Here is a 10,216-nt window from a genome sequence, read left to right on the forward strand (position 1 = left end):
ATGTATTCTATACATTTGGGGGCGGCTGTACAAAAGGCCCTACAGGAGCGTAACCATTTAACTGGCTGGACGTGACGTCATCACTCTGGCAGTTGACGAGTTCGTTTCAGTTGGTCTTTGTGGGGAGCCCGTTGTGCGATGTTCGTCGAGGGATTTTGATTGTATATAGTGCATCGTTCGTGCGTACATGACTTAATGTAAGTTTATTGTTGTTCTGGATGGCGGAGGATGTAATGTAGTAGTAGTTGTAATGTAATATGATCACGTTTGCGTTCGTGTGATCACGGCGCTTTGAGTTCACCGCACGGGTTTAGCTAACTTGTTAGCGGTTAGCACGTGATTATTAAGTTAGTTCAGTTACGATGACTTGTTTCTTTACAGTGTGTGTTATGTCCGACCCTTACGTTTGTATATTTGTTACCTTATAACTATTTACATAGCATACTATTTCGCTGTTATGAGTAGTTACATATTTCGTTGTACAGCGTTATTAAGTCATTAAGACAATTGCATATATTCGCCACCAGAGGGTGCAAAGGCACCAGTTGTACTGTTTATTCTATTTGTGCTTGTTATCTGTAAATGGAGATTATACATCTCATATCTGTATTTGTATTTTCAGAACCACACACACAACTACACATTTGCACTATACACAGCCATCCTGTAACACACACCTCACATTCATATCCCTGCCTTGAACTGAAGAATAAAGAGTTGAATGCATTTTGGCCTCAAGTGGTGTTCTGGCCGACACACCGGGGTTGAATATAGCAAAAGAGGGTAGACCAGTGACCAGCTCTAACTCTCAAGTTTAGTCTTCACTACAGTTTCAAATATGTCAGAAAATGTGTTAGAAATTGACAGTTAACAGTCGATGAGGAATACCGAGAATGTCCGCAATAGCGTTTTGTCAGGTGTGCTCCACGCCAGATGTGATAGTGAACGAGCCTTGAACCACGTGACAGCGACACAAGTTTGAGCGCCCGAGTTTAACTCCCTGTTTCTGCGACGTAACGACACATCTCGCTAAGCACACAGACTCTGGGAAACTATATGTTCTTAATCCTGGTCTGTTTCGTCGAGTGGATATTGTTACGGTTCGGAGGACTTCGGCCTATTGTTTAAAATTCAGTTGATCAATAGACGTAAGATATATGGTGCCTTCTTTATAAGATACACCTTCAGCCCAAACACACCGCGTCGTATATTTTACTCTTCCATCTATTCGTTATTTATTTATTCACAACAGTTCACAGCTCGCTTGAGAACACCCCGATATTATTCGGAAATGCAGGCAATGTACATAATAAGCTTTTATTTGTGGTGCTTGTGTTCTGTTATTCTGCCTTGTGTGCTTAATTAAATATGCCTGGATTCTCTCCTTCCGTTTCAGAGAGGTAAAATAAACTAGCCGACCCATACCCCCGCGAAATGGCAGACCACCAGGATTATCGATGTAATATTTATTTTTTATTATCAGATTTATAAGTTCAACAACAAGTGCATGGACAGCTGAGAGCAGCAGGATTAACAGCTGTCCATCATCGTAATTCCTGTTTTTTGCTGTTAATGTTTTTGCCGGTGTTCTGTCGAGTTTTGCTACTTTGTCGAAAAATGCTTGCAGTTGTGCGTTTCCCATAAAATATAGCCTAACTCGGTATTATGACGCATTGTAATTATAAAATCAAGTACGTGCACTGTATGTATGAACAAATCCATGGATTTAAATCCATTATAGCTTCCTTATTAACATTTTACATGGATAGCATATATGATAGGCTGATATCATACATCGAATAATGCTTCCCTTATCAAATCATGCTTCCAGTACAGACCCATGCACATGTTTGCTAACAAAAACATAATAAAAAAAGATTTATCTTTTTAAAGATTTATTTAAGTTATCACCTGAACGTAAACTCGACAGAAAGGGAACATAGCGTGGAAACAAATGACAAGCCTGTGGGTCTGCGCATGCGCAAAACCGCAAACGAGCACAACTCGATGCAAAGCACAACTCGACAGAACACCGGCCCCCTGGTGGTAACTTTATGTAGTACTTGTTTTTACCCCTTTATCATAGGTGGTGATAAGAATGAATCTACACCTCTCCGCAGTAAGGAGAATCTTTACACTCTTAGCCCCTCCACGTTCTCTGCCATGGAGTGCAAAGACACACTCTTCTCTGGCAGTATGAGAAAGTGCTCTCTAATGATATAGTAAGCATGCTGTACACAGGGCTATAATACACAGCAAGCTATATAATAGCACTGCGTCATATCACAATAATAACAAATGCCTGTGAGCCACAGAGGGAGGAGTCACAATCTAAACAAGTGATTAAGTAATAATGCTGTGTGCCCAGGGCAGCCAGACTGGCATGATATGGTGTTTGGGTTGAGCACAAGTGAAGTGTTTTAGGGGTCATAGCCGATAATAGTGGGTCCCCCAATCACCCCTCCCCCACTGTGGACACTGTGCCAGATTGACAGCCTGCAAACTCCAGAGGGGCTAGGTCTAGATGTATGTGTGTGTGTGTGTGTGTGTGTGTGTGTGTGTGAGAGTGTGTGTTCATCTGAGCGTGGGTGTGTATATACATGTGTACAGTGTGTGTGTGGGTGTAAACCTCTATTCTTTGAGGATGAAGTGAACAGGACGTGTCAGTCTCCTTCTCTCATCTCCGTTTCCTTTCACCAGTCCTCAGTCTGCAGCTCCTTCATCGTGTTTCTCTCTCTGCTCTCTCTCCAGATGAAGTCCTATACATACTGACATCCAGCGATGCATCTACCTGCCTTCTGAACCTCATCCCCTCTGCTTCAGTCAGTCTCCCAGGACCTTCTCACCTTCGTTACTCCCACCATAAACGTCTCTCCGTTATCAAGATCACCAGTGTGCTGTCCACACTTAGATAACCCACACTAGACATTTTCAACATCAGAATGGGCCAGAACCTCCTTTCCTTTCTCTCACAGATTCTTGAGGGTGCTGGACTATAACCATTTGTCTTTCTTTTTAATCCAGAAGCAGCCTCAGAACCTTAATCTGGTTGGCTTTAAAACCTGGATTGTGTCACTCACTTTAGGCTTCGGTTCAGGGTATTTTTGGTATTTAATTTCTGCTAGCTAAGGGTACTTTTCTGATTAGACAACAAAAGCACTTTTGTAAGTTGATCTGGGTTTAATGTCATGTACAAATGTATGCATGCATATATTTACGTGTGTGTGTGTGTGTGTGTGTGTGTTTGTGTGTGTGTGTTTTGCATGTGTGCATGTAGTTTAGTGTGTTTGGATTTGCTTCAGCCACCATCTGGCAAGGTCAACATTCACCAGTACATCTCTCCTTCTGTCTCTGTGTTTGTATGTGGCCTCTCAACCATTCGTCCTGTCATCCGTTTGAACTCCATTGCATCTCCGCCCGTCTCCACCCGTCTCCTGCTTTCATGCTCTCCTCTAGCCATCCAGTTTTGGTCTGATATTATTGAGTCATAATGCTGCATATAATAATAGTCCCGCCCCCCATATTTATGGAAAACAGTGTGAACCATCATGAGTTATTTAATCCTGATCGGCTTAAGAGTCAGAAGGACAGTTACTGTGAGCAGAGATCTCATGGCTAAGGAGGTGCCATTTTGCCTGTTTTCCACTTAAAAACCTGAAGCACGTCTGCTAAACGCATCAGCCAATGTAGGGAGTTCATACTGAGCTGACCAAGGAGTCAAAATGACATGTTCCTGCTAGCTGGGACAAGAGCTAGTACAGACATGAACTTTTCTCTTTGTTGACGGTAAGATGAATTTCTTCTTGTTCCAAGGTATGTGCAACCTTATTTACCTCTACATGTATACTGCAGACACATATACTGCGATCACATAAGTTCAGGTATTTGAATGTATGCTTCAGCTCAGACCATGATTATATTGAGCAGAATCGCGCATTGTAAAACGACGTAGAGCCAATATCCACAATTCAACGTCCGATTATTTGTGGATTTCGTTCACACATCTCTGTGAAGCCGTGTTAGGAACAGCGTTCATGAAGGACAGGACAAAGAATGCTGACTACGCCAGTGAGAGGCAGACACAGCAGCTGTGATCTGTGAGCGTTGGGGCTGCCCACGCACACGTACCTGCTTGTTACACTACAGCCCGGCAGGTGTGATAATCGGAGTGTTAATACTTATAAAGACTTGTGACTCTCGCCCTCTGTCTCTCCTCTCCCTCTCCTGTTCTATCTTGCTCAGTCTCTCTCTCTCTCTCTCTCTCTCTCTCTCTCTCTCTCTCTCTCTCTCTCTCTCTCTCTCCCTCTCATCAGGCTGGTGCGTTTAATTACATAGATAAGCCTTCATGTCAGACATGCTTATTCTTACTCCAGTAATAACTGCTCCTGACTGGTTAATTATGAGACATGCCCGGTGTCTGTGCTGTCTGGGGCAGTGCAGGCGGCTCGCGTGACTATCGCCGTTCCCTCTGCACTCCACTCAGGATCTTCTGTTTTTCTTTTCAGTTTCACCACGTCAGCTGGTGTGTGACATCTTTATCATTACGTGTCCAGTGTTAGGTGCCAGGCTGGCAGTGTGCTGACTGTAATCGTGTGTAGATGTCACAGCCTGGAGACAGAACACGATAACATATGCTCTTGGCTCACACACACAAACACACACACTAAAGCACTTGTCTTTGCGCTCTCACTTTCTGTCTGTCATTTTATCTGTCAATTAACGCTCTTATAAATACATATAAAAGCTCTGCCCACGGGTGGGCCATTGGTGAGCACACAGATGTCGCTGTTGTAAAGGCAGAAAGGGAAAACGCCAAAATCCCCAAAAGGGAAAACCAGAGTCAGCAGTCTGGCAAATTCAAGTGCACGCACGCACACACACACACACACACACACACACACACACACACACACACACACACACACACACACACACACACACATTAAAGTCAAGCACACAAACACACACACACACACACACATTCAAGTCAAGCACACAAACACACACACACACATTATTTGGTACAATTTTAGACACACATACACAGCCAAACACTGTTTGGTTAAATTTTCCACACAACCACCCACATACACACTAATAGGCAGTCTCACACACATCCACTTACGCACGCACACACAGTTATACACTATCAGCCACAATTTCTCTGTCACAGTTATACACTATTAGGTATAATTTCACATACACACACATGCACACAATCACCACACCAATATTGCCCTCACACACACATTCAGATACAAAGCATATCCATGGTAGCTCTGTCAAGGCCAAGGAGTCACTACCTTTGTTTTGTCTCCTACTGTGGTCATTTTCTCTGACCTTTAGATGTGTCATTACTATCATCGTTCATCGTAAGAATGATGTGGGACCAAAGGTAGGGGTATTTAAACCAAGGGCATCTCTCATTCCCTCACGTTTTAATTAGATTCACTTTGAATGCAAAATTAAGGCTGCAACACCGAAATTATAGTTTATCATTGCATAATTATGGATCTGTTCAAAGCTCAAAGGTGATGGGTTATTCATAAGTGTGAGCGATAAGTCACAGTACATATAAAGCCACACAGGCACAGTACACACACATGGTACACACGCTGTGATGGTTGCTGAGGACATTATCATTCCGTCAGTACACACTCAAAGGTTAGTGCATGGTCTCTGAGCTGTGAGCAGAGCCTGTTTACAATGACCACACTCCCCTCCCCCAACATTCAGCATCCAGTCCTCCCACATCTCCCCTCTCTCCTCCCACCTCTCCCCTCTCTCCTCCCACATCTCTCCTCTCTCCTCCCACCTTCCCTCTCTCCTCCCACATCTCCCCTCTCTCCTCCCACCTCCTCCCTCTCTCCTCCCACATCTCCCCTCTCTCTTCCCACATCTCCCCTCTCTCCTCCCACCTCTCCCCTCTCTCCTCCCACCTCTCCCCTCTCTCCTCCCACCTCTCCCCTCTCTCTTCCCACATCTCCCCTCTCTCCTCCCACCTTCCCTCTCTCCTCCCACATCTCCCCTCTCTCCTCCCACCTCCTCCCTCTCTCCTCCCACCTCTCCCCTCTCTCCTCCCACATCTCCCCTCTCTCCTCCCACCTCTCCCCTCTCTCCTCCCACATCTCTCCTCTCTCCTCCCACCTTCCCTCTCTCCTCCCACATCTCCCCTCTCTCCTCCCACCTCTCCCTCTGTGAACATGAATGTCAGCCCATCCATCCGTCCCACACAAAACGCCCCAGCATGCTGCTGCTCCCCCAACCCTGCCCCTAACCAACCCTGTCCCCCATCACCACTGCCCTAACCAACCCTGCCCCTAACCAACCCTGCCCCCATCACCACTGCCCTAACCAACCCTGCCCCTAACCAACCCTGTCCCCCATCACCACTGCCCTAACCAACCCTGCCCCTAACCAACCCTGTCCCTAACCAACCCTGCCCTAACCACCCCTGCCCCAGCACCCCTGCCCCTAACCAACCCTGCCCCCCATCACCACTGCTCTAACCAACCCTGCCCCTAACCAACCCTGCCCTAACCACCCCTGCCCCTAACCAACCCTGCCCCTAACCAACCCTGCCCCCCATCACCACTGCCCTAACCAACCCTGCCCCTAACCAACCCTGCCCCTAACCAGCCCTGCCCCCCATCACCACTGCCCTAACCAACCCTGCCCCTAACCAACCCTGCCCTGGTGACAGGCGAGGTTCTCTCCTCTTCTCCTCTCTGCTACACCCAGACTCAGTTCCATACTCTTGCCCCTCTCTCCATCCCTGCTGTTGGAGCTGGACCCCCACACCCCACCACAGCCTCAGCTTGTGCCCCCAGTTTATCACAAGCACCTCTGGTCATCCGGACCTTTTCACAGAAGCCTTATCCACTCTGAGTGTGAATCATCTCATGGTGCCGAGTTGTTACAAGCAAGCTGTTCCCCTGGGTCTCGTTTACAACCTTCTCTCCGCATTACAATAAAAGTGCTAGAGATGTTATTACCAAGGTTTAGATTCAGTCTGTGAAGCTATAGCTCATTTTGTCAAAACGTAACACACAAAACCTAAGGCCAAAATGTCACATACGTCTTGAAAAAGCACACATTTAATCCCAAAACTATCTCATCCAGCCACGTAGGTTTCATTTCAACTTCGGGGACACGCAACCCCACCCAGCCTAGTACATGCGACCCCACCCAGCCTAATACACGCAACCCCACCCAGCCTAGAACATGCGACCTCATCCAGCCTAGTACACGTGACTCCAGCCTAGAACACGCAACCTCAGCCAGCCTAGAACATGCGACCCCACCCAGCCTAGAACATGCGACCCCACCCAGCCTAGAACATGCGACCCCACCCAGCCTAGAACACGCAACCCCACCCAGCCTAGAACATGCGACCCCACCCAGCCCAATACACGTGACCTCACCCAGCCTAGAACATGCAATCCCACCCAGCCTAGAACACGTGACCCCACCCAGCCTAGAACACGCGACCCCACCCAGCCCAATACACGTGACCTCACCCAGCCTAGAACATGCGACCCCACCCAGCCTAGAACACGCGACCCCACCCAGCCTAGAACACGCGACCCCACCCAGCCCAATACACGTGACCTCACCCAGCCTAGAACATGCGACCCCACCCAGCCTAGAACACGCGACCCCACCCAGCCTAATATACGTGACCCCACCCAGCCTAATACATATGACCTCACCTAATACAAACAGGTAGTGCTGCCCCTTCAGCTCTTGCCAAAATGGTATTTTTGCATCAAATCTACACACAAATATCCACTGACACCAACTACTCGTTCATATGATACGATGGATATTATATGATGGAAAGCAGGTTTTTCCCCCAGTGTGTAGCAGTCTGCGGTCATGCCTATATTACCACAAATACACAGGCTATGTATGGATATTCAGTACATATCCATTATCCAATAAAATACAATACCAAGAGGATTTTAGGCTTGTTACTGGAAACTAAATGAAAAATAAATGTGCTCTGCTAGTTGGGTCTGGCAAAAGTGTCTCGTAGACATAAATAAATGTGCTCTGCTAGTTGGGTCTGGCTAAAGTGTCTCGTAGACATGATATATAAATGTGCTCTGCTAGTTGGGTCTGGCTAAAGTGTCTCGTAGACATGATAAATAAATGTGCTCTGCTAGTTGGGTCTGGCTAAAGTGTCTCGTAGACATGATAAATAAATGTGCTCTGCTAGTTGGGTCTGGCTAAAGTGTCTCGTAGACATGATATATAAATGTGCTCTGCTAGTTGGGTCTGGCTAAAGTGTCTCGTAGACATGATATATAAATGTGCTCTGCTAGTTGGGTCTGGCTAAAGTGTCTCGTAGACATGATATATAAATGTGCTCTGCTAGTTGGGTCTGGCTAAAGTGTCTCGTAGACATGATAAGTGATGTTCACTCTGGCCAGACAGCAGGGCAAGCACTGGGGTGATGCATCCACCTCTGTGTGCTCCTCCATCTCCTGGAGAAGATGTGTGTGTGTGTGTGTGTGTGTGTGTGTGTGTGTGTGTGTGTGTGTGTGTGTGTTTTGGCAGTCACAGACCTTCCAGTGCCATGCTGAAAATAACCCTTCAGCAGTACTGAAGAATGGAGAAATATTTTTCCATTTTTAGTGGCAGGCAAAGTATCAAAAATCAAGCAATGAAGAAGATGCACCCTGGATGACACTCACGGTGTCCCAGATGACAACAAACCTGAACTGCTCGGGTCCGTTCCCCTGGTGATTGGGACTATACGTGTATGTGTGGTGTGTTGAGGAAGGTGATGATGTGGACATTGTTGTGGAGACCAAGAGTAGCATGATGATAAATGACAGCATTCTGGGTAATGGCTCCACACTCTGTAATATTGCCACCGCACTGCCCAGGGACACTGACAACAACATTTGCTGGTACCTGCTAAAGTGTAGCGACTCGGTTTAAGCTGGACCCTCAGCCTAGCCCTCCAAAAACAGAACCCATGATTGATCGTATAGTCAATAATTCAATAATTGTGTCATGAGTACCAGTCTTTACAAATGCAAAATACTGTATGCAGTTCTTCTTCCATTGTCCCTGTGTTCACTATCTGTGGCAGTTAGAGTCACACACAGCTCAGCTAGCCACTGTGGCCTTGACTCAGTCTACACGGGGCCATAGGGAACAACATCATAAAGCTAGCAGATTTGAGGCAATGTATAGCAAACTTCTCTAAGTGCAGCTTCAGCCTTTTGTGCCATAATAAATATCCTTATGTCAAAAGAGTATTTGACCAGCTGGTCCCAGATCAGCTCTTAGCTCAGAAATGTTAGCTGTATACAGGTCCAAACACGAGGCATGTCCATACAGCATATACTATTATGTGGCTCTTGTTCCTAGAGTTATCTATGCTTTTTCATTACAGATTGCCTTTATCCAGGGCATCCCTGTGTTTTGGCCATTGTTTCGTTTCTGTGACCTCTGTCTAGCCCTCAAGACCTCCACAGAACTGCTTACTTAACGCCTCCATCATCTCTCGGCTATACTGCGTCTCTCTGCCCTCTCCATCCATCCATCCATCCATACACGTTAAATTAGTCTAAACGATTGTTCATTCATCATTCCAAGGACTAACAGTTGATCAATTCATTAATTTAACCATCTATTTATTTAATCTTTACACTTAATTTTCATTTTATTCTCACAATCTATCTAGCCCATCCATCCATCCTGCACATCTCTGTATGTTCAGTTGTTATTTACACACATGCTTACCTTCAGCCACTCAGTAAGTGGTCTACCCACATCATTTATGTTCACGTTTTTTGAGCATGTAGCAGATTCTCTCGTCCTTAGACTTACAGAAGTGCTTCACCCACTCATGGAATGTATTCTAGTCGGTACATTAGGGTGAAGTCAAAGATATTGAATTACAATACTGTTACACACATTCGTACATACATTATATTCTTCTTGGAATCAATGCTAATGCCAAGAAGAAATGCCAAATGAACACACGTACTATATCAAACAATAGGTGCAATAGCAAACAACACCAATAATAAATGCTAGTAGTGCTGAGATGATCACGGGTGGTGTGGGACTTCCATATGTGCAGGAGTAGTTCTCATTAAAGTGCTCCACACATAGTCTGCGTTCGAAGACATGGAGGGACGCTGCTTGCATCACACCTCTCCTGTCCACCCTCCCCCATTTATCACCTCTTCCTGTG

The sequence above is a fragment of the Brachyhypopomus gauderio genome, chromosome 11, assembly GCF_052324685.1.
Source record: "Brachyhypopomus gauderio isolate BG-103 chromosome 11, BGAUD_0.2, whole genome shotgun sequence".
Lineage (NCBI taxonomy): Eukaryota > Metazoa > Chordata > Actinopteri > Gymnotiformes > Hypopomidae > Brachyhypopomus > Brachyhypopomus gauderio.